This window comes from Piliocolobus tephrosceles, chromosome 10, assembly GCF_002776525.5.
Source record: "Piliocolobus tephrosceles isolate RC106 chromosome 10, ASM277652v3, whole genome shotgun sequence".
Taxonomy (NCBI): Eukaryota; Metazoa; Chordata; class Mammalia; order Primates; family Cercopithecidae; genus Piliocolobus; species Piliocolobus tephrosceles.
In genome coordinates, this window is record NC_045443.1 from 89,829,296 (window position 1) to 89,855,746 (window position 26,451).

Sequence of the window (26,451 nt, forward strand, 5' to 3'; positions counted from 1 at the left end):
TAGGACCAACGGCCCGACATTCCTGAAGTCACTACCACACTTTGCAGTTATCTCCATGTGGAAATAGATAGCCACTGTTGAATTCTGGTGAGAATGACACGTCTGAAATCTCTCAGCTTCACAACCCCTATTACAGCCCTCAGAGAATCTTCTCACATAGCGCCAAACAACAACTTTAGGAAGTGATGTTCCTAGAATGAATCAGTTTCTAAAATTAAAAATGAAAACAATGACGAGGAGATGGGAGGGTCAGGAAGGAAAGGCTGAAGCTACTAAAAGACAAAAGACAGTATAACCTCTTATGAGGATGGTCCAGACACTCAGGGAAATGCAGGAGGAAATAAAAGATAGGAATTTGAACCACACTGTGATGGCTAACTTTATGTGTCAACCCAACCAATCTATGGGACACCCAGATAGCTTGTAAAGCACTATTTCTGGGTGCATCTGTGAGGGTGGTTTTGGAAGAGATCAACACTTGAGTCAGTAGACTGGGTAAAGCAGATGGTCCTCACCAATGTGGGTGCACATTGTTTAATCTGTTGAGTGCCTGGATAGAACAAAAAAGGCAGAAAGGTGAATTCCTTTTCTCTTCTTAAGCTGGGACATCCATCCTTTCCTGCCGTCAGACATGAGAGATTTGGATTCTTGGGCCTCTGGTCTCTAGGATTGACACCCGTGGCCACCTCTGGTTTCAGGTCTTTGGCCCCAGATTGTTAAGTTGCACCATTAGCTTCCTTGGTTCTCGGGCCTTAAGACTCAGGCTAAAATACACCACCAGCTTCCCTAGTTCTCCAGCGTAGGGACAGCAAATCATGAAACCTTCTGCCTTCATAATCATATAAGTCAATTCCCATAAAAAATATGTGCTTATATATCTATAGCTTTGCTTTTGGTTCTGTTTCTCCAAAGAACCTTAATGTACACACTATATGACCTAACCCATAATAATGATAACCTTATGCAGGTTAGAATAAGATGATGGTATTCTCAGTATCTGGGGAGTATGAGCTAGAGTGATGAACCACCCCAGTGAGCCTAGGACTGAGGATATTTCTGAAATGTGGAATATTTGGTGTCAACACCAGGAAATAATATAACCATATGGAAAACAAGTAGAACTACCATCTGATTCAGCAACCCAACCACTGGGAATTTACCCAAAGGAAAAGAAACCAGTAATAAAAGAGAATCTGTATTCCCATATTTATTGCAGCACTATTCTCAATAGCCAAGATACAGACTCAACCTAGGTGATTAGATGAATGGACAAAGAAAATGTGGCATATGTACACCATGAAATATTTATCAGCTACAAAAAAGAATTAGCCAAAGCAGTGGTGTGTGCCTGTCATCCCAGCTCCATGGGAGGCTGAGGTGGGAGGATCTCTTGAGGCCGAAAGTTTGAGACCAGCCTGGGCAACATAAGACTCGGTCTCTAAAAAAACATTAAAATAGGCCTTCCTTAAAAAAAAGAATAAAATCCTGTGATTCACGGCAACATAGATGGGACTGGAGGACGTTAATATTAAGTGAAATTAGCCAGGAACAGCAAGTTAAACCCCACATATTCTCATTCATATGCAGAAGCTAGAAAAAGTAAATCATTTTCTTTTACTTCTGATCTCATTAAAGTAAAAAGTAGAACAGAGGATACCAGAGACTAGAAAAGGCAGGGAGAAGGAAGGGAGAGGGAAAGATTTGTTAACAGATACATAAACAAGACTACGATTAGATGGAGGAAATTAATTCCAGTATCCTGTAGCACTATAGGATGACTATAGTTAATAATGATACATTAATTAGTCTCGAATAGCTAGAAGGAGGATATTGAATGTTCCCAACACACGAAAAAAATGATAATGTATGAGATGATGTACATTTTTAGTATTTGAAAATTATCGGTTTTAATAGATTTGATTTTCCTCTCTATAATCTGTGTTTTCTTCCTTTATTCCCTCAGTTAACAAATAAATAAAAAAGATAATAAATGTAAAAATAAAATAAAAACTGAATTAGTGTTGCATGCAAACCTGGATGAACTGGTCACCCTATGTCTGCCCATCTAGATGGCTGGTCAAACTTTCCCAGGCTCCACGCCAAGTTCTTCCACTGCTCACTGGAACTTCCCTAGTCAGGTTGGGCAAATACTAATTTGCAGCAACGGTGAATTTATCACTGACATTTCTTCAGTTCCCCTCTTTGGCATCTGCTTCTTCTTTTCTGTAATGCTGTTTGTTGAAACGCCCAACATTCTTTTTCTTCCCTAGAGCTATTCAGGGTGACCTTTCTTTTCACATTTTCCCATGCCACTTCCATTATGTCAAAATAAAACAGTCCTGTGTGAACACTGCTCATGACCTTGTTTCCTGCCATGTGAAGATAGGATCGGCTGCTCTTTCTTCTCCTCCTTTTTTTTTTTAGAGGCAGGATCTGTCTCTGTCACCCAGACTGGAGTGCAGTGGCACGGTCATAGCTTGCTGCAGCCTCGAACTCCTGAACCCAAGCGATCCTCTCGCCTCAGCCTCCTGAGTAGCTGGGACTACAGGTACGCACCACCATGCCTTCCTAATCTTTTATATATGTATACACATATATATACACACACACACATATATATATATATAGAGAGAGAGTGAGATGGGGTCTTGCTGTGTCACCCAGGCTGAAGATCAGCTGCTCTTTCTAATGTGTGGTTAGATAAGAAGATCTATCTCCCAGGGGATAAAATACTACCTGGAATAAAGGTATCTTTAAAATAATCACAGAGAAGAAAACATTTTTATAGCATGACAGAGGCAGAGAAAACAGAGAACATTTGTTAAGGCAGGACTTTCACCACTCCCAGTACAATCATCTGTCTGTTACCTGCATACCTTACACGGGTTGGCACTGCTGGGGGTACAAAGTAGATGCCAAACTTCACAATGGTTAGATTCATGTTTAAAGAGCCATTGGATCAAACCTTTGTGAAAGTTTCCAGCTTTTTTCTGTTCCAAATATGTGTCCATTATAAAAGAATCTCAAGAGCACAATTGCCAAGATAGTCTATGTCCGTGAGTGTTTCAATGTCTCTCATGAAATCTGTTCCCATCATTACTCAAGATATTATATGAACAGTATTCCACACAAACTAGTCACTCAATAATGATTGATTGGCCAATGGAGGGTCATTATCTAATGCACTACAATCTTTTATGCAAGGGGCCCACAGGGATCAGTATGATCCCATAGGAATCCTTTTCTTTTCCTTTGAGAAAGAAACAGATAGTGGCTTGTATTAGATTTCCTGTGTGTGTTGTGAGGGGGAAAGATATGAAAAGAAACTTGATCAGAGCATAAATGTGGGCCCATGGGATAGGAAAGAATGAAGGAATAAAGGAGGAAAACATGGATTATAGACAGGAAAATCAAACCTATTAAAACTGATATTTTTCGAACACTAGAAATGTACATTCATTTGAACAAAAAGATTCTGTAAAGCAAGATTTCTCTGTTCTTCCCAGCACTAGCATGCCCAAACTACCTTAGGAAATGAATAGCAGAGTCAAACTTAAAAGCACCTGAAATTTAAAACAAAAACTAATTTACATTTTATTTAAGAAAAGCAAACAGATGGGACTGCTAATAATGTCAAAGTCTAGTTTACAAAGAGAAAAACAAATCTGGAACCTGAAGTCAAATGAGTTCAAAATAAAAAGCAAACCAATACACAGAAACCAACATAGACAGTTCCTACCATCTCCCTCAGCCTGTGAAATTCTAGAACTTCTCTTTTCTTCTCCCCTTCTTCTTCTCTCACCTGGAAGACGAGCAGAGTGAACACCTCAGGGGTTGTCAGTTCCCCAGATGGCGCCACATTCATAAACCACAAACTCCAGGAGAAGGTAGGAAGCTTAGTCAAGTTCTCTTTGGATCTTCCATATGGGCTTCAAGACAAAAGAAAAAAAAAGTTTGCTTGGGAATATCTCCATATCTATTAGTTTGAACCATGCAAAATTATAGTTTTTATAGGTAAAATGAGTGCATATTGGCAATTTCAAATGATTGACCCTAATACATTATGCTTTTGGGTATAGAAATATTCAGATCTTAAATATACACAGTTTAATACAAAATCAGGTATATTCCTGTTTCTATAATTAAAGCAAAGAGAGTTTCCTTTGGTCACTACTCCTTCTGACAAGAGGTGTGAACCAAATTCAGAGGCCGGAAACGTCCAGGTCTGGGTTATTTCTCCATGCCTCACTTGTCCTGCTGTCTTGGTCAGTCATTGTGTTAAGCTGTCTCATGAAACATCTGCTATGGCTTTACTTTCTCCTGATAGGGTGGCTTTCCATCCTTGGCACTTCATTGGCGTTATTGGTATGCTTTATATACTGGTTCTTGTTTCCAAATTGGCATTATTATTGTTATGATTCCTGCTGCTCTCCCACATTTCCCATCTTTCTCCTGATCTCTCTCTCACCTGTACATGTCTTAGATTTTCTCCTGTGCTTCCTTCTTCCCATAATCATTGCCCAAGTGTGTCTTCTTTCTTCTCCTTGGCACATTTCGTTTGCCCGCTCTCACATATGCAGAGATGGCTCTTGGTTTTCCTTCTGAAATCTCATAGTTTGGAGGTAAACTTGTTAGCAAGGCCACTGAGAAGAGAACAAAAGGGAAACCAAGTCACTATCTCTCTCACTTCCTGGTTTCTAGAAATAAGACCCAAAGAACTTACTGTCTCAGCACTTTCAGCTCACGCCAAGCTAGGGTGATCAAACTGAGCTTCTGAGTGCGGATCAAAACCTATAAAACCAAGTAGACCATCTACAAATCTTCACTGTTAATACCATAAAGAATGAAAAGGTCACTAATGGGTAAGACTATATGTATGATAATTAAATTTATGTATCAACCTGGCTAGGTTAAAGGATGACCAGGTACCTGGTAAAACATTATTCTGGGTGTGTCTATAAGAGTATTTTGAGAAGAGATAAGCATTTGAATTGGTGAACTTAGTAAAGTAGATGGCTCTCACCAATAGGGGCAGGCATCAGCCAATCTGTTGAAGGCCTGAATAAAACAAAAAGGTAGAGGAAAGGAAAGTTTGCTTCTTCTCTTCTTGGTCTAGCATATCATCTTCTCCTGCCCTTGGATATTAGTGCTCCTGGTTAGTGGGCCTTCAGACTTAAACCAGGATTTACCCCTTTGGCTTCCCTGGTTCTCAGTTCTTCGGACTTGGACTGAATTACACTGCCAGCTTTCCTGGTTCTCCAGCTTGCAGATGGCAGATCATGGGACTTCTTGGCCTCCATAATTGTGTGAGCCAATTTCCATTTAATTTACATATCCAGTAATGCATTGCTTAACAATGGAGATATGTTTCTGAGAAATGCATTGTTGAGTGATTTCATCATTGTGCAAACATCATAGAGTGTTATTACACAAACCTAGGCAGCATAAACTACTACACACCTAGGCTACATAGTGTAGTCTGTAACATAATGATAAGTATGTATGTATCTAACCATATCTAAATGTAGAAAAGGTACAGTAAAAATATGGTATAATCTTATGGGATCACCATCATATATGCAATCCTTTGTAGACTGAAATGTCATTGTGTAGTGCATAGTTGTATATGCACACACACATACACACACACACACATCCTATTGGTTCTTTTTGTCAGAAGAGCCCTAAAACAATATGTTATACATTTATATTGACTCTGTTTCAAAATGTATGGTTTTGGTGAAACATATGTGGAGATGGGGTATAGGCATCTGAACTGGGATAGTGTCCTGCTAATGAATGGGTGGGAGGCATCATTTGGGACACACCGAGGACATCAGCTTATAGGTATCAAGAGCTCAACAAGAGCACTTTATGGCAAAACCCTCCACAAGATCTCTCAGAAGTTGTGAAAAATGTTTCTGCTAAAAGTTTCTTTGTGACAGATGACGTTTATGGATAAAATAGGGATTAGCAGGATTCTTTAAATACTTTCAAACGCTGACCTTCATTTCTACCAGGCAGTGGGGCCCCAAGTGCAGGGCCGTGGGAAGTGCTAGTCTGAGAGATATTAGGCTGCACTGTCTGTAGAGAATCTGAAAAAATAATAGAGTCAACTGAAATGTAGTTTGGTATCATTATTGCCATGCATCATAATTCTAAATCATACTACTGGTCAAATACTCTTCCCTGAAAAAAAACCTTTTCTTGGTTTGCATTCTAAATAATTGTTGTGGTCACCACTGAGCTTTCAAATATATACATAGTTTAAAGTTTGCACATTTTTATTATCTGTTCCTTAACAAACATTGAATCTGACATGAAAATTACTATGGGAAACATCCAGGTATACAGTCCCTGACTCTTAAGGACTCAGGTAAATAATTAGGGCAGTTCATGGCCCTAGTTTCTGGGGTACCACATGTTTCTTCTTCAAATCACAGATTCAAAATCAAGAATGATAACACAGTGATTGTATAGACAAAATGACTGAACCAAAATTGCTTGCTTCTGTCATTCTGCTGAAGCACTTAGAGTTTTTACTAGTGCTTAAAATTCTGAACAGTAAAACAGAGTGTGAACGTCATGTTGGAATATTTTTGGCTTTTTAGACACAAATTTTAAGTATGTGAAATATTTTTACAAGACTAAGCAACATCATTGAAATTACAGCTTTCTTCTTTTTAAAACTGGTATTTGTTTTAAAACTGAAGAGTAAATCAAGAAAAACATAATTGTTACTGATTATTACAAGGTTATTACTGAAAAAGAAATGTATGGACTAGAGGAGGAAGGGGTTAACAAACAATCTGGCCTGGGTGTTGAAAATACCAATAAGCCACTGCTTCCAGGGAATGCCTAAGACAGAGCTGGCTCGGCGTGTTGGGTCACAGCATGTAAGGAAACTGCTGGGCTACATGCCACCATCCTCAGTTGTCCAGACAAATAACCCCATAGCCCATGGGGAAATAATAATCTTTAATTATGATATAGCTGACACCATTCAAAGCACTACACTAAGTCCTTTATGTGAATTAACTTTTATCAAATTTATTTTTCACAAATAACCCAAATATGTATACCATTATTATCCTACTTTACAGAAGGAGAAACTGAGCTCCTAAAGTTTAGATATCTAACCCAGATTAAGACTGCTAGTCACCCTAGGCTATTAACTCAGGCAGTCTAACTCAGGTATGATAGCATTATGCTGCTGTCTCCAGCTTTGACTACGCCTGAATTATAGCATCATACATCTAACTAAAAAGCTAAAGGAATTAAAATGAGCCATAGGACTCAATTTAATAAAAGGAGAGAAAATATTGGGGTTAAGTGCTAATGCAGAGTTTTAAATATTTTTGTGAAAGGGCCAGAGATTATTACCAGTGTGACAAAAAAATTAAAAGGTTGGGGGAAGAAGAAATAAAAAAGAGGGAGGTCTGAGAAATAGAAATATCAGAGGAAGGAAATAAAGGAGAGTGAGACTAAATTCTCTTTTAGCATCCAAATTCCACAGATTCCACAAATCACATTTCTTTTTTTTTACCAACTAAGGAAAAATAACACTTGACCTAACATTTCATTGCAGTTGGCTAAAGGATGCTAGAAAAACTGTATTTCAGTGGTTTGCTCTAACTTCTTCAGGAATAGACAAAAGTGACAAAAAGATCAGAGAAGGGAAGAAAGGAAACTATCAGAAAAATACAGAATTGGAGTAGGATATGACATATTTGGGTTTAAGGTAAAATTTTATATTGTAATCTTAAGTATCTTGCTACTTCATTTTGGTCCCTGGAACAGCAGCATCAGAATCTGCTGAGGGCTTGTTAAAAAGGCAGAATCTCAGGTCCCACCGCAGACTCACTGAATCAGAATCTATATACTGACAAGAGGCCCCGGGATTCATACGCACAGTAGAGCTGGAGAAGTTCCATTGTAGCCTGTGATTGTTTGTTTTCTGTAACTTAGTATTTCTGAATTTTCCCAAGGAAGAAAACCCAGGCCTCAGCTTCTGACAGACTTGTGTTTCTCCTTTACTTACTAGCTGCATGACTCCTGAGCTAGGAAATCAATCTTTATGTGCCTCAGTTCCCTCATCTATAAAATGGGGACTATAATAATCATCTCCCAGACTTGTTTTGAGGATGCTCAATAAATGCTCCTTTCATTCCTCTATTTACAAACTTGCCGCAGACAATTCTGTTAGCAGCCTTTGTGCTATTATCTGTTTTCTAAACTTAGTAATTGAGTGTTATCTGGAGACTAAACTCTGAAATAAATAAGCTGATTATTTATTTATTTTCTCAAAACAACAGAATACGATTTAGCAAATTACCTCTTAAGATATTATTTTGCACTTCTATATTCTCCTACCCTGAGTTGATGTGTGAGCAATATGTCACTTCCATAAAGCCAGGTATATATACATTATGGACAGTTAAGTAAAAAACATAATATTTATTCTAGGTTTTTGTCCAAGAGTTTTAAATTTCAACTGTTGTGCATGTGTTGGTAACATAAAACAAATTCAGTACAGTAGTATTCAGTACAGTATTTAAGCCCCTGTACTTAAACATATTCCTTGTACCAGTGAAGTTACATGAAAACCAAATTTGTGTGATATATTGTAGATGAAAGTAAATTAGTCTTTATGTTCCCCACAAATTGAAATGCATTTCAAAAACTCTGTGTTGTGTACGTGTGTGTGTGAGAGAGAGAGAGAGACAGAGAGATACGCTTTGGTTGCCTCCATAAGCTGGCTGCTATGATTAATAAGACCAAGTTTTCCAAAGAAAATGAGATCATAACAAAAGCCCTCTTTATGCTTATCTTTTATCAGGGGCAAAAAGGAAAGAGACAAAACAGCATGAGATGATGAGACCAAGTGATGAAAATTCATTCACAATGATTACTTTCAAGAGTAATTTCTCTTGGGTAATTCAGCAGCCTGTTACTATGGCTCTCTGGAGTGATAGCTAATGTAAATGAAGCCACTAAAAGTGGATTATCCTGACAAGAATATACTCAACCAATAATGCAACAGAAATCCATTCAAAGCATTTGGGAAAAATTCAAAAGAATAAATATTCTTTTTTTTTTTTTAAGTTAATGACCTATGATCCATTTCTTCCCTAACAAGCAGCAAGCACTTAAAAATATCCAGCCAGGATGAAATGGAAACGCACCTGACTTGTTAATATTTTTGTTTGGTTCCAGTGACTCAGATTCTAAGCCAAATTCTTTGAGTGATCTTGGCAAACGTCTCGAATTATTTTTGCCAACTTTTCTTTATCTTGGAAAAAAAAAAAAAAAAAGTTCCATGAATGGGTGTCAAGGGACCCAAAATTGATTAATTTTTAAAAACCTTTCTTGCAGATACGTATGACACCCTAAAAATTTTATTAGAAACAAAGTAAGTACTGTGTAGTGTGAAAAATTCTTAAAGGACATCCTCTTTTACAAACTCACAAAAACAGCCTTTGGAATACCCACATGAAGTAGCTGTTGTTTTTGCTTTCTATATACCTACATCTTGGCTATTATAAAAAGACTGGTTTTGGCCAGGTATGGTGGCTCATGCCTGTAACCCCAGCACTTTGGGAGGTGAAGGGGGGGGCAGATCATCTGAGATCAGGAGTTTGAAACTAGCCTTGTCAACATGGTGAAACCTAGTCTTTACTAAAAATAACAAAAGTTAGCCAGGAGTGGTGATAGGCGCCTGTAGTCCCAGCTACTAGGGAGGCTGAGGCAGAAGAATCGCTTGAATTCAGGAGTCAGAGGTTGCAGCGAGCTGAGATCATGCTACTGCACTCCAGCCTTGCAACAGAGCAAGACTCCATCTCAAAAAAAAAGACTGTTTCTTCAACAGCTATTCCCACCCCTCTGCATGGAAATATTCACCCAATCAATCGTTTTCCTAGTTTGGGTAAAGGCCCTCTGGGCAGGACTGGAGTGGGACACACAGAGGAGCATCTGCAAACTATGTTTAGAAGCATGTCTGGGAAATGTCATGCAAGAAAAGACATATTTAAAGGTAGGCTTTGCATGAACGGAAAAGGAGGGTAATTCTATGTAGAGCAGAGCCTCTTATTTGGAGTAAGAGAATCAGAAGTGGGGAAGCAAGAGGAATTATGCTTTTCATTAGCCAAATTTGCAGGTAGGAGGATTGGCTAAGAAAAGGGAAGTCATCTTAGCTGAGGCTCATGAAACCAGGTGTAAAGAAAGTGGACTAGATCAATTTCATTCATTACAGGAAGAGGACCCGTGAGAGATAATCCAGAAATCATTGGGATTTGATGGTAGAAGGTATTTTGGGATTATTCCATTTGAAATGAGAAGGTACCTGACATTCTTTGAATTCCTTTCAAGCAAAGGATTAAACTTACCCATGAGTTGACTCAGAAAAACATAAAAAGTATTATTGCTCTGCTCAAAGTTTTATCTAACTCATTCTCACTTCTTATTCCATGATGAAATGACATAAAAGAGGTGTTTTTTGTTTGTTTGTTTGTTTGTTTGTTTGTTTTCTGGACCCAAGGCAAGGCAACTACCTGGTCAGAGCTGTTTTATTTATCTATGCTGTGGGGAGAAAATGGTTAACTGGCTATGGAAGGCAGCCGTTAAGATGTTCCCATGTGAGTGAACTTTCCAGGGTTCCCAGCTTCTGCATCCTTCCCCGTCCCTCATTTCCATTGTTGGTGATGACAAGGTCTGTCCCATCAGCCTCATGGAGTTCTCTCTCATTTATTAAAAATCGCTTTCAGGAAAAATTTTGAAAATGTGCCAATAATGCCTGATTGGCCCTTTATCCTAAAGGCTTAAACTGGAGGAAGGAAGCTAAACTGAGAAATTTTGCAAATCATTGAGCCAAAAATGTATTAATAACAAGATCTATCATTTATTGACTAGTATGTGGCAGGCAGCGCCCTTTTATTTAGGCAGAGAGGGTTGGTTGGGGGGAGTGGGGTTCATACCTCTTAAAGAGGTGCTATCTCCTCCTATATAAATCATGTAAGTCAAGAAAGTAAGAAGTTGTCTTTGGTTGGTTGTATTCAGGGGATTAGAGTATGCAGTAGAAGATCCCAAGAGATCTTCAGATCATTTTAGGGTAAGAAATGCCAATACCGCCAGGTGCGGTGGCTCATGCCTGTAATCTCAGCACTTTGGGAGGCCGAGGTGGGCGGATCATGAGGTCAGGAGATTGAGACCATCCTGGCTAACATGGTGAAACCCCGTCTCTACTAAAAATACAAAAAATTAGCCTGGCATGGTGGCGGGCGCCTGTAGTCCCAGCTACTCGGGAGGCTGAGGCAGGAGAATGGTGTGAACCCAGGAGGCAGATCTTGCAGTGAGCCGAGATCGCATCACTGCACTCCAGCCTGGGGGACAGAGTGAGACTCCATCACAAAAGAAAAAAAAAAAAAAAAAAGAGAAATAGAGCCAAATCACAAACATAAGCTAAACAAATGTTGGCAGTGTAGCCTGGTGGTTAAGAGAGCAGACTCTTAACTAGAACCCTGCATTCCATGCTCTCACTCCAGACCCTCACTGTGGGGTTCTAATTTAACCCCTGTTGCTTACCAGTGGCATTCTTAAGGCATTCCTTAAGTTGATTGTGTCTCAATTTGTTCATCTGTAGAAGGGATATGATGACAGTAGTGTCTACTTTATAGGATTACTGTGAGCATTAAATGAGTTAATACTGTATTTGTAAAGTGCTTAAAATGCTGCTCCAAAAGAGTTTGTTAAACACTTAAGAACTGATTTACTTGCATGTAGACTGACAGTTCTCAATAACTGGAAATGACCAAGTATAGGCCCTGGAATATAAGCAGGTCTCCACGAAGGCAAAAATGTTAATTTCTTTTATTCAGTCCTGTGCCCAGATCAATACCTAGTGATCACGCTCAAGAGATATTGTTGAATGAATCAATGAACCTACCAAGGTAGTTACATAAAAGAGTTCTGCATGAGTAGAAATCTGGGCAAAGTGACCTCCAAGGAAATTTCCACTTTTAGATTCTGTGATTTCCTTAAGGAACTGAAAATTGGTGTGATACAATATAAAAAATGTGCCTATATGATTTGAGAAAAACTTATTTTCTTTCCCTCTTTTTTCCTTCCTTTCTTCCTTCTTTCATTCCCTCCTTCCTTCCTTCCCTCCTTCCTTTCTTGTTTCTCTTTCTTTTCCTTTTCATTCTTTCTTTTCTTTTTCTTTCTTTATTTATTTCTGCCTTTCTTTCTGTCTTTCTTTCTCTTTCTTTTTCTTTCTTCCTTTCTTTTTTCTTTTTAAGCAGAACATGTCTGTTAGATGAATGCCTTTTTCTAGTTAAAAGGTTAAACAAGAAAGTGAAGCACAATTATCAAGGGCCTCCAGTCATCTCCACATGTTCCTAATCATTATCTTCTTTTACAGTTTCATATCTCCAGGCCTTTCATTGGGTCAGGTTGGCATTTCACTGCCCTTTGTGTGTGTGACAAGTGAGAATAGGGAAAGAAAAGAAACTCAAGTGAAGAAAACCAGAATCTGTGCAGCAGATCTGGGGTGTTTCAGCTGCTTCCCACCTACGTGCCTCATCAAGCCACAGGACCATCTCCTTGCTCATCTTACACCCCGTGTGCAGGACAGGCCCACTATTCGTTTATCAGAACAAAGTCTCTCCCACTATTCTGGTTCACTCTCCACTTAGCCAGATATCAAGAATATCTGCACAGATGACCTGCCTCACCTGGGAGCTCAGAGGAGCTCAGATTCCATTACTATCACACCAATGACAGATCTCCCAGCAACAATGACAGAAAAGACTAACTGCCCCCAAAATCTTCCCTCCAAAACACAGTTCTCTCCTCATTCTCCCAAGAAACCGGAGTGTGACTGCTCACTTCTCTAAGGACCTGAAAACAATTGGCCATTTCAGTTATTTAAATCAACTTTAAAAATTTCAACCCCCAAAATATTAAACCATTTTGGTTGGAATGATAAAATAACTAACTTGCTGACAGTTGCTTGGACTATTTGCAGAAATGGAAAAAAATACTTCTAATCAGGTCAAATCACTCTTCCTTTGGGATTCTAAATTTACTCTTATTCTCAAAGAAATATATTCAGTCGTAGTCGGGAAAATAGGATTATTCCTTTAGCTCAATAAGCAACCAGAAGTTCTTTCTTCAAATCTTGACATTTAATCAATTAGAAATTGATTTTTTGGAAAACTGTTTCCTATGAAGCTATCGCTGCCTGTAGGATTTTTCTTTTACAATCCAGACTATAGAAGGAAATTCGCAACCTGGACTTTCACCTCCATTGGTCAGAGTTTCGCTGACCAATTCCCACCTCTGCCTTCCACCTAACAGAAGGTTTTGCCTCTGTTTTCTCTTCACATACCCCAACAGTTACAAATGGTTGTTATTATTAGGCATCTTTTATTTTGTGACCCCTGATTATATGGTCCACTAAATTTTGACCTAATCACAAAAGATTGGTAAAATTTTTTAACATATTAATAATATTTTTTTTATGTGTCAGTATCTTAGCATGTATCAATTAAGACAGAGGTCTTAACATTCTCTTTTTGAAAAAGAATGTTAAGATTCAGAGATATTAAGAGATTCTCCCAGGATTACAGTTAGATAACAGAGCTGGATTTTAGTCCAGGTCCGTCTACAACTCTAACATATGTATACCCTTTGTATAACATGGCACGAATTCAGCATAAAGGGATCTTCAGTCTTCTAAGTCAGGGGTCAGCAAACTTTTTCTAAAAAGGACCAAAAAGAATATTTCAGGCTTTGTGGACCCTATGGTCTCTATCACAACTGTTCAAATCACCATGTAGTGTAAAAGGAGCTATAAACAAAATATAAACTAACCAATGCAACTGTTTTATGGGATTTTTTTAACTCTTTCTTTACAAAATCAGCTGGCAGGTCAGATCTCACTTATGGGCCATAGTTCTCTGACCTCTGACCTGATAAAATCTTAAATTTGTGGACAACATTTAGACTGTGACCTGCTGAGTAAGAACGAGAAGCTCTGTCAATTGAAGATCAAGGCTGGAGCTATGAAAGCAAAGAGCTGCCTGGTGTTAATGATAAGTGGAATAGTTAAAGTTAGAAGATTCCAGTTATAAGAAGCTCAAAGAACAATGACCAATGAACAACTCCTGAATAAGAATGTCTGGACTTCTGGCTTGGGTACTCTGGTTGTATGGTCCTGGCCATGTTACCTAATCTCCCCAGGCCTCCTTTTTCTTATCATTAAATAAAGATAATAAAAGTATTTTCCTCAGAGAGCTGTAAGAATAAAATGAGCTAACACATGTCAAGCACATAGAATAGGGCCAAGCCTATATTAATTTATCAATAAATGCCAGATACATATTAGTTCTTTATGTTTTTATTCATTATCATAGAATGGTTATCTACAGATTGGCATTGTAAGGATGGAGTTAAAATTTTATATATATGAAGGGAAATTATTCCTGTTACTGTTGATCTGCATCACATTACCCCAAATTTGATGGCTTAACGTAACAACATTCATTTTGCAAACAAATTTAAAATTTGAGGAGGGCTTGTCTGGGAAGACTTGCCTCTGCTCTATGTGGTATCAGCAGGGGGAGGCTTGATGGACTGGCACATGCACTTCCAGAATGGCCCACTTGCATACCTGCCAAGTTAGTGCTGGCTTTTGGCTGGGAGCTCAGCTGGGGCGGAGTGCTAGGGTCCCGGGGAGGTTCCTTGTGACCTGAGCTTCCTCACAGCAAGGCAGCTGCGGTGCAACAGTGAGCATTTCAGGAGAGAGCTAGGATGACACTGTATTACTGTGTAAGACCTAGCCTGGGAATTAATGTAGCATCACCTCCATCCCATTCTATTTTTTAAAAGTGAGTTATTAAGTTCACCCCATATTCAAGGGGATAGGAATTAGACTTCATCTGTAATAAGAAAAGTGTTTTTAAAAATTGTAGACATGTTTTAAAATTCTGAAGTCCACTTACTGGTTACAAATTATTTATATATACATGCAAAATACACTCCTACACTCTCTCCTTAGAAGGCTCAGTAGCAGGTACAGATGAAGTCCTTCAAGTGAAATTTCTTATGTATTTATCCTCTCAGTCTGAAGACTTGTAAACTAAGAGACAAGTTATTTGCAACCTACATACCCAATATTCAATGGTAAAATATACATAGGACAGCCACTATAGACACTCTTGTTTTAAATAGAGGAAAATCAGAGCACGTGACAGTCATTGGCTCATAGTAACTCTGATAACCAGACAGCGAACACTGCAAGTCTTTTTGTAGGTCTCAGTCCTGCTGCCTGGATTCCCTACTGCTTCTTGGGTCTTCCCTCCAGGTTCTTGGTTCTTGGACCTCTTTTCATTTAATACTATTTCTGTTCCTTTTAGCTCAAGCTGTCAAAATATGTTTGTACAATTCTGTTTAAAATTCCAGGACTTCCTGTGATTCTTATTAGAGAATACTCCATTAGACAAAAATCTCTTTGACGTAAGCCATTCTCTACCTGAGATCCCTGTAAGGCTGTGATGGGACTATATAACCTTAAGATTACCAGAAGATTTATTGTTTAACTGAGAGAATCTGCCTAGCATATGCTTAGATCCTTAGAGGAACTCTGTTTCAAAGGGCTTATGAGACATTACCTTATATCTTTCTAAGGTACAAACAAAAGGTCTTTGGCTTTTGAGTTTGATCTTTGAGCTGATACCTTTTCTTAATTTGAGAATCCTCTGCTCTATGGAGAGACTGAGAAAGAGAAATAGTTTTATATTTGAATGTAACATCTTGGATCTTTAATAAATTATCTTAAAATTTTCCTGAAAATGTAACAGTTCCTGTTTTTAAAATTCATTCTCCCCACACACTTATTATGTATGACTAACAGAAACTCCCTGGCATTTTCAACATTCTGATTGGAATTTTTCTTAGCCCAATCTACCAGTTTATTAGGTATATTTTGTATTTTCCGTGTCACTTCAGGTGACAATCTTGCTAAACTTCCTGCCACTACATAACAAGGATCCCTTTCTCCAGTTTTCAGTAACAATCTACCAATAGCCTCCTCAAGGTCTACCAAGATTCTACTAAAAGTCTCTTTCAGCCCCTTCCAGCTTCTGTTCACCAACCAGTACCAGAAGCAATACCCATGTTTTAGGTTTCATTATAGTGGCATCTAGTTTCGAGTTCTCAGAACCTGTTTTGATCACGTTTCACTGTTTCCAAAACATCCCAAAACAGTAGCTTAAGACAGTAACACTTATTTTGCTCACAGGCTGTACAGGAAGCATGGCTGGCAAGGTTTCAGGAATATACATTCATGGTGGAAGGCAAAGGATGTATGTCTTACATGGCACGAGCAGGAGAAAGAGAAGGGGAAGGTGCCATACACTTTTTAAAAACCCAGATCTTATGAAAACTTACTCACTATCATGAGAATAGCAAAGAAGAAATCTGCCTCCATGGTCCAGTCACCTCCCACCAGGCCCCTCCTCCCACACTGGGGATTACAATTCAACATGAGATTTGGGCAGGGACACAAATCCAAACCATATCAGTTGGCAACCCTTTTTTAAGAAAGTAATGACATCAACTCCTTGGGGATGTGGACTGGGAGAGAATATTGGAGAGGATCCAGGGAAAGTGAAGATATAAAGTTCTTTAAACATAAATAGATTTATCTTTTTAGGGAAGTAGAATATGTCATTTAGGATAGGGAAAGTTGAAGATGTTACTCTATTCAGCTTTAGGGAAATTCCAAGGTGTAACCCTATGTCCTATGAATATTAGGCTTGTGGAAAGTGCTCCATTGGAAGAAGGCAGAAAATGTCCTGCTGCACAGGGATCAATATCTTCATGCCACGTCTTGCAAATGCAGACAGGGAGCTTGCTCTAAATTCGTGTTGCATTTTAGAAAGTTACAGAGAATATTTATTTATATCTTCTTTATTTTTGCCTTTGATAGGAGATTGCCAGGGATTCAGTTATTATAATTTTACATTGATTTACCCTCTTCTGGGAGAATCTCCTACCTTTTTTACTAGAAAGGCCAAGGTCACAATTAAGATTAGGGAGACAATACAGAGTCAAGACACCTGAATTTTGCCACACTACCCTTGGGCCACTATAATTGGTGTTTCTGGGCCTCATTTTTATTACTATTATTATTAATTATTTTATTGTTGTGTGTATAGGGGCTGGGAGATAGTGACTTCTATTAGAATTTATTCTTATAAACAATGCTGTGTGGCTCTTGGATTAAGAAGTAAATAGAAAACAAAAAGTGTCTTTGAACTGTTGTCTCTTCTGGGTCTTCTCAGAGTGCTACCATTGTGGGATTATATGGGTGAATTTCCTGTTTCTTTTTGTGACAGATCTAGATTTTTGAAGTATCTAAACCATCTTTAGATCTAGGTTAATCTCCAAAAAGCAATATTGCCTGAAACATTCCACTTCTAAGGAAGTTTGCGTTTCTCTGAGTGTCAGGGTCTGGTCTGTAACTCCTTGAGAGCAGGAGCATGTCTTTGTATCTCCATAGTTCAGTGCCTTCCCTACAAGTGATCATTGAATGAAGAAAGGAATAAATTCCTTCTTCTCTAACATACATCAGAGACCTCTGACCCTTATTGGGTCCCCCTTCCTTATTGATACCTCTCCATCTCCAGACATCCACATGGCCTCCTAGGGGTATGGGATTCTTCAGTCTTCTCCTGGTGGAAGCTCCTTGCCTGAAATTTTTCTGACCCACCCCCATTTCTAACCGTCACAAGTTTAGATTTCCTGAAGCAAACATACAGACAGAGTTCGAGGTACAAGATGTTTAATAGGAACTGATCCTTGTGAAAGGAAGGGAGGAAGATGTCAGATTGGGCTCAGTGAGAAGCCACGCTGTGACACAATGAAAACCTCAGCCCACCCTGCACAGAGCTCAGGAATGAGTGCCACCTGTTAGAGCTGACCTGGTTCAGGTCAACATTGCTGGGTGTTTCTGCTTCTGCCTGGTTCAGCTGTCAGATGCAAGCTGTCCTGGGAAGGGTTTGACTGGACAAGATGGCTATCTGCAGATAAGATTAATCAGAAGGGCCTGACAGCGAAAAGTAATTTGCTCATCTCACTACCCACAGCTGGGTGGCAAGTCCTTCAAGAGGGAGCTGGACAATGCTTCTCCACCTCTACCACACCAAACAAAGCATTCCTTTCTTCTTTTTCTCCCTCTCTCCCCTCCTCCTCCTCCCTTCCCCCCTCTCCCTTCTCCTCCTCCTCCTCCTTCTTCTTCCTTTTCTTCCTCTTCTTTCTCCTTCCTCTTCTTTAGAGACAGGGTCTTGCTTGGTTGCCCAGGCTGGAGTGCAGTGGCAAGATCATAGCTCACTGCAGCCTCAACCTCCTGTGTTTAAGCAATCCTCCCACCTTGGTCCCAAGTAGCTGGGACTACAGGCATATGCCACCATGCCCGACCAATTTTTTAATTTTTACTAGGGACAGTCTCACTATGTTGCCTGGGCTGGAGCATTTCTATTCATGGGTTTTGCTCCTCTGGAGCTGCGCTCTTCTCTTTGATAACGTGAATATGGATTTGTATTTACCCCCTTCTGGCCATCTTAACTAATGGCCCACAGGAAGGCCAGTGGTGGAGATGTTTCTCTACAGGGAAGTTTCTAAGGGCATCTCAGGCTACATATGTGAGTGTATTAATGGGAATACTGGGGATGATTGAATAGAATGTATGAAATTAGGATTGGCCTAAACTATCTGGCCCAAAGTTTATCCTAGTGACTCTAATAACATCTCCAGTAATGATCTTCCCTGAGGTTATAGAATAAGCTACAGGAAAGAGTGATAGTACATGAATGAGAGGATTGGATCATCTTTTCTCTTTGTTCTATTCCTCTATGATTATTTGATTTTTTTTTTTTTTGAGATGGAGTCTCACTCTGTCGATTGTTTGATTTTTGTTTCAGATTTAGGCCAGCTTTCTTTCACTGAGCAGACCCACTTATATTGGAAACAGCCACACACCAAATTAGACCATTCACTGATACCCAGGCACACCCATTTTCACCACTCTGCTCTTGCCCATGCCACTGCCTCTGCATCGAAGGGATGCCCCCTTCTGTGGCAGTGTGTATGACATCTTTACTAAAAAGGCCTCCCTCAGTGCCTGCCCTTGGCTCTCTCACAGTCCTTCCCATGGCCTTCTCTACTAGACTGTGATGAACCCAGTGTCTGGAACAGTTAATGGCATGTTGTTAGTGTTGTCATTTTGTTGTTAAGCCTTCTGCTCTCAGTGTTCGTTTCATATATTTGCATATTTGGGCTCTGCCTCTTTTTGGTATGCAGTGTGGACCCTATTGCATAGCTGTTTGTGTTTCAGTGGCTTTGTCCTATTCCACCATCTATACCACTTGCTCTGAATGCCTAGCATATTGGTAGGTGCTCAATACCAACTTGGAAAGTGAATGAATTTGTTTTCTCATTACCTTTTGAAATGCCTATGCAGATGTTCCTCGACTTGTGATGGAGTTCATTCTGAAAAGCTCATCATAAGTTGAAGATATTATGTCAAAAATTCATTTCATTGTATTTTTTAATCTTTCTCTCCTTCCCTCCTTCCTTCATTCCTTCCTTCCTTCCTTCCTTCCTTCCTTCCTTCCTTCCTTCCTTCCTTCCTTCCTTTCTCTCTCTCTCTCTCTCCCTTTCTTTCTTTCTTTCTTTCTTTCTTTCTTTCTTTCTTTCTTTCTTTCTCTCTTTCTTTCTCTCTTTCCTTTCATCTTTCTTTCTTTTAGTAGAGACAATGTCTCACTACATTGCCTAGGCTGGTCTTGAACTCCTGGGCTAAAAGCAATCGTCCTGCTTTGCTCTGCCAAAGTGCTGGTATTACAGGCATCAGTTACTGCGCCTAGCTCAAAAATGCATTTAATACTCCAATAAACCCATCATAAAGTCAAACCGTCAGAAGTCAGTGACTATCTGTATACATTAGGGCTAAGTTAGAAGTTGGAAATAGTAAAGTTTCTAAATTAGTACAAGCACAGGAGCTCTTATTTCTGCCATTTTATGAAAGTCATGTGAGTATTGGTGACCATCAGAAATGGGCTGGTAGAAACTTTAGGACCAGTCTGTCTTAGTCAGCTGGGCTGCTACAATAAAAAACCATGGACTGAGTGGCTTAAACAATGGACATTTACTTCTCACAGTTCTGGAAGATGCAAAGTCCAAGATCAAGAAGCCAGCATGGCTGGATTCTGACGAGGGCTCTTTTTCTAGAATGCAGATGATCACCTTCTTGCCGTGTCCTCACGTGGAAGAGAGAACAAACTCTCTAGTCTCTCTTTCTCTTCTTAAAGGACAGTAATCCCATTATGGGGGCCTCATGCTCATGACCTCATCTAAGCTCAGATACTTCTTAAAGACTCCAACTCCAAATACCATCACACTGAAGGTAAGTGTTTCCACATATAAACTTCGGAGGGACACAAACATTTGGTTCATAATAAGTGCATTCTACAGGACTCCAGGTAGTGTGTTGGCTACCCTTCATCCCACACAGCTGCAACAATCCTAATCCACTGATATCAAGTCACAATATATTTGAAATTCACTCAGTTCCCAAGAAAATATCTGTTTTCATAATCATTTCTCAGCTAAGGAATGAAAGCTATGATAAGAAAGTCTAGCATTTAGTGCCAAACCAATTTGAATTAGGCCAGGACCCCTTAAATGTTGTCACTGTGAAATCCGAGGGCAGTATTTACATGCTTTTCCTTCATGATGACCTGTTAGATTTGGCTTCTTTATGCTGCAATCACCTGAAAATGTTCCATTGTTGGTAATGCCTTATGTTCTAACAAGTCTAGATTAGCAGATCTTGTTACTCCTTATTTTTGAAAATATTAAACTAAACAATAAGTGATCTTTCAGGGAAATTCTGCAAGGGAAGTGGCTTCTAGAGAATGCCTCTTCTCCAAAAGGCCTAGTTCTATTTCTGATATCTAATCAGTTCTACTCCCTTTAAATAATTACTGAGACTAGTTTATTGTTCAAATGACCTCATTTGGAAGTAGGACTTTCCCCTTTGCCTTCTTCCCTTTTAATTTCTGTTTTTAATTAATGTAAATGTAGTCAGAACTGACAGTGTCGACCTTTCCTGTAACTGTGATTGCCACTTCTTGTGGACATTCTGTACTCATTAAGAGTGATTCTCACAAGTTCTTTAAGAATTTTGGAAGTGAAACCCCAACAAGAAGAGAGAATAGGACTCCCTGCATTCTATTTTGCCCTGCAGTGAAGATGCACTGTTGAGTAATTTGCTTTAGATTCAGATATACCCAGATTCCCATCTTCCTAAGCCACGTGACTTGGCTAAGTTACAACTCTTTATAAGCCTCAGTGCCTGCAACTGAATAAGAACGTGGTAACCATCTCATGGGGCATTAGGTAAATGAGATAATACTTATGAAGTATGCAGCAGTCAGCCAAGAGCGTAACGAGTTCAATCAATGATATCCATTATTATTACATGTCAAATCACATCTGACTTCTATGATTCTACTGGGGAAAAGGATGCCGTTGGGGTGTCAAATATTTTAGCACTTACTTCCAAGTTCATTGGAGGGGTCTTTCCCTGAAGGTTACAAATGTGGAATACACCATTCAAGCAGGTTTTCTTCAGTAATGAAGGTCATTTCAGGGGCTCTCTACATTCTAGAATAATTTTTTTTACCCGCTACAGACACATCTACTGGCAAGGCCCATGATAAAAAAATGAAATTAATACAGGCTTTACAGTCAGAGACCTAGGCGACCTTGGGTAATTCATTAATATCTCTGAGCCTCTATTTTCTCAGCTTTGAAGGAGGCATAAGAATTGCTCTGAAGAATAATGATGGGCATAAAAAAGGATAAATGAGATAACTATGTAATATGCATTAGTTTAGCACAAAGCCATATAGAAAGGCACAATAAAGAGAATCTATTATGTTTCATTTATTCCCACTGCTATGAACTGAATGTGTGTGTCCCCCGCCCACTGTAAATTCAAATGATGAAGCCCTAATCCACATTGTAAAGGTATTTAGAGGTGGGGCATTTGGGAAGGAACTAGGTTTAGATGAACTCATGAAGGTGGAGCCCCCGTGATGAGATCAATGCCCTTATTTAACAAAAATCAGAAACAACAACAACAAAAAGGAAGACAATATGAAATCTCTCTCTCTGTCTTTCTCTTTCTCCCTCTCCCTCTCCCTTCATTCCCATTACCATGCGGCCACGAAAGAAAGGCCATGTGAGGACATAGCCAGAGCCCTCCCGAGAACCTGACCATGATGGCACTCTGATCTCAGACTTCCAGCCTCCAGGACCATGAGACATAAATGTTGGTTGTTCAAGCCACCCAGTCTATGGTATTTCAGTGTTGCAGTTTGAACTGAGATACCTATTAATAGGTGTTCCTTTCCTTCTCCCTCATTGTTATGGCACATTACCAGTGTTTAGTACTAAGTACTAGAGGTAATTCTCCCTTAGTAGAAGACAATAGAGTAATGCTGAGTTGGTCTCAGGTATGGGAAACCTTTTGCCCAGAGAGAAAAATTAAGTCTCCTAACAGAAAGCTGGCACCTTCCCTTACTGGGCTTTAGCAAAAACCTGATTCCCATGGGTAAAGTGAGTAATTGCTAAAGGGAAACAGACCATGTGCGCTTATATAGTCAGAGATGTTTTATGGGATTAGGTGGGTGATGAAGAGTATCATTATAATAATTTTATAACCCAGACATAAAAGAGAAAGAGCAGAGAAAGAGCAGAGAAAGACCAGTTCTCTTGTGAAATATTTGCCATTTAATATCTTTTTATCTTTGGGCAAGTCAACTTATTTTCTTATAAATAAGCAGTAACTAGACACAGATATTTAAGAGGAGAAATGGACCTTAGATGTTCTGTGGCACAATTTTCCTTTCACATAGGGGAAAACCAGGACCAGAGGGTGGATGAAGATGCCAAGATCAGGTACTGCCAATTGTTTTGACTACCTCTAGGGAGATCTTCTCATGACTCACACATTGCCTCTCTTGAGAGTAAGTAAAGAGTTGCCCACCCAAATTCTTGAAATAAGGTCAGTTATAAATGCCTATAGTAGCTACCTTCATTTCTATTATTTAGAAAATGATCATTGGAACTTGTTTTCAGAAGACACAGGTTGAGAGGGAAGGGATGTATTTTTTCACACGTCAAGGAACCAGGGGTAATATAACATTCACATTCTAGAGAAAGGTCAAATAATAAATTGCCATGAAATACAGACTGCTCATGAGCTATTTCGAAATCTTGGCTTCTTGTCAAAAAACTAACGGCAGAGGACAGTAAAATCTATAACTGTGTGCTTTTTGTGTAGCTGTGTTAGACTGAATGTTCATATGATTGGATCATAGAGATGATCAAAGAAGTGTATACTATTCCTCAACAGAAAAGGACAAAAAAATGAAATTGACATTTGTTGACATTTCCTTGGCCTTAGGAGTGTTTGTAAATGGCAGAGTTAGGATTTGAACCCAGTTCCAGCTGAGTTCAAAGCCCAGATTATTTCCCAATAAGCCAAAGAAATTTCCAATGACAACCTATTCCTGGCATCTTTATCAGCAAGAGTGATTATAGTTTCCACAGACAGAAATTGTGTACAGAGTTCGGGGAAAGAAAGTAGCTCCAACATGCTTAGCATCAAGGCTGTGACTGCATGAACTATTCCAGGCAAATTAGTCATCACAGGTTATTGAAAAGAGAAGGTATCTTTTAGCAGACTAAAATCTGCATGCATCTTCATCACTCCTTAATGTAGACAGACAAAACTGATTGGCTAGACTAATAATTAAGATCAGACTTTGTTTTGGAACATAAATGTCTATTAAGACAAGAGAGAAGACAAGATTTCCTGAAGATAGACTATGAATAGTCAAGAGGGAGGTCGAGGAAGAGGGAATTCCCCTTAACATGATAGATCAAATACTTAAATTTTAATGACACATTAGATGAAATGTAAGAAATTTTCATGTTATGAAAGTAATAAAAAGAACTCATTCTTTTAAAAAGCAGCAATCCAATATTTATACACATTCTTCTATCTTATAGAGCGACTGAATTCCAAGTGTTCTTGTTCATGTCTCCTTCTCTGAGAAAGGGCACGTGCTTCCACAAACACATCCACTGGGAGTCCAGAAGTGGAGAGTATCATGTTTTCACTGTTCAAGGTCACAGAGTGGTTCCTGGCCCAAACAAGTAGGAGCTTTCTAAAATTAAAGGCAACTATCCACAAAGGTTCCTTCATCTGCTGTCTCCTAGTCCACTGGCAGGACTTGGCGGGGAAAGCCCTCTTCTTGATAGAGATATTGGACCTCCAACCTATCTCTCCATCTTCTCCCATACCTCTCCTCCATACAGGGTTGTCAGGCCAGTAATCCCTACTGGCCATTTAGAAGGTGATATTTATCAATTATGATTAGGTGAGTTAGGAGGCTTACTCAACTCCGCAGAATCTCAGTGTCCTCATCGGTGAAGCTGGAAATAATACAGCCTATTTCATAAACCTAATTCTGCATATTAAATGGGATAACATATATAAAGCACTTAGCACATGCTATGACCCCCAAGATACAGATTCACAGAGCAGATGGAGCACTGCTGTGTCTCATGATACTCAAGCTTGAATATCAAGCTTGACTCCCATTCTGCTGATTCTCACTCCCCTGCCCCTCACCCGACTACTAGGACATCTTGACTTTCAGGCTCTGGACTCTGGCCCTGAAGGGAAAGCTGAGACTTGTCCTTGTATTTCTATCTTATGTAGGTAGAAGCTGATCTGCATTAGGGCTGGTTGTTCCCTTCTCCCCATCTCAAGCTCCAGAATCTCTTCTTGTATTAATCTTTCTACCAAAGTTCTTGCTGAGGTCAGATTTCACAGTCCTGTTTTTTCAGCACCCATTCTTAATTAGTTCAAACTTTTGCAGGTTTTCTTACAGGCCATATTTCATTTGTTTCCTCTGAAACTCCTCTTAGTCTACATCCTTTATCTCCAGACACCTAGGATCCACATTGATTCTTTTATTTTCCACAATTTCTAACCCTGAACAGCTGCATGAACGTAAGCATGCTTCTAAACATAGATGGGTGGGTGGTTGGAATGTGTACGTGTTATTCATTCATTCAGTAATACATTTATTATTTATAATCTACTTATTGAACACTTCTTAGTGCTTGGAATTGTTTTAAAAATCTCAGGCGATACACAAATCAACACAAAATAATTTCAGTCCTCAATAAACTTAATCTTGGGGAGGATAAACACAAAACTTATAATACAATATGTTGCAAGATTTACAATGAAGCAGTGGTTCTCAGCATTGGCTCAATAACAGAACTACCTGGGTATATTATATAGTGATGCTTTACTCCAACCCAGACCAATGAAACCAAAATCCTTGTGAGTAGCACCTGGGCATTGCTGTGTTTTGATAGCTTTCCAGGTGATTCCATTCTGCAGGGAGGTTTGAGAATCCCTTGGATAGAGGGAAGTATGGGCTGCCTTGGGACCACAATTAAAGGTCTCTACTCTAACTGACAAGATGTTAAAGGCTGCAAAGGGAAGATGACACCTGAGCTAAGTCTTTTTTTTTTTTTTTTTTTTTTTTTGAGACAGAGTCTCCCTCTGTCACCCAGGCTGAAGTGCAGTGGCACAATCTCAGCTCACTGCAACCTCCGCCTCCCGGGTTCAAGCAATTCTCCTGCCTCAGCTGCCCCAGTAACAGGGATTACATGCGCCTGCCACCGTGCTTGGCTGATTTTTTGTATTTTTAGTAGAGATGGGGTTTCACCATGTTGGCCAGGCTGGTCTCAAACTCCTGACCTCAAGTAATCTACCCACCTTGGCCTCCCAAAGTGTTGGGATTACAGGCATGAGCCCTGAGCAAGGTCTTAACAAATGAGTTGCCCAAATGAAGACGTGGGAAAACCATTTCAAGGGCAGAGGAACAAACCATTTCAAAGGCAGAATGGACAGGCTAAAGCATTTAGCCTGTCTCTGGCAGGCAAAAGGAGAGTCATTGAAGGATTGTTAGCAAGGAAATAATATGGTCAGTATTATGTACATCTGAAGTACCAAGACATCAGTTGGGGAGCAAATTTTACTTTCACTGCAGCTTGCCCCAGCAGAACTATATCCCTTTAATAAGACCTTTAAAACTGTTGGCATCTCCCTGGCTTCAAATATTACAAACAGGAAACTCTACCCATGAGCTAACCTTCACCCCATCCTTTCCTGAAACAAAGAACATCTGTTCTCCCACTTGCATGCCTGGAGTAAAGAGGGGCCCCTCAGTATTCTCAGCTGACTACAGAGAAATGATTGGCGTCACATAAATTAGTCATACATACATGCAGATGATGACA

At 39.4% G+C, this 26,451-nt stretch overlaps 2 long non-coding RNA genes across 2 annotated transcripts; one reads left to right on the forward strand and one right to left on the reverse strand.

Annotated features, from left to right (window-relative positions):
* Positions 1 to 3,564: 3,564 nt before the first annotated feature.
* Positions 3,565 to 11,634, reverse strand: CLLU1-AS1. The gene is made up of 4 exons (XR_004229147.1): positions 11,581 to 11,634; positions 6,006 to 6,095; positions 4,469 to 4,643; positions 3,565 to 3,929 (listed from the first exon to the last, which is right to left on the reverse strand). It is a non-coding gene; the product is annotated as a CLLU1 antisense RNA 1 (long non-coding RNA).
* LOC111550474 lies at positions 4,985 to 14,386 on the forward strand. The gene is made up of 3 exons (XR_002734061.1): positions 4,985 to 5,306; positions 8,840 to 9,412; positions 12,416 to 14,386. It is a non-coding gene; the product is annotated as an uncharacterized LOC111550474 (long non-coding RNA).
* The last annotated feature ends 12,065 nt before the right edge of the window (positions 14,387 to 26,451 follow it).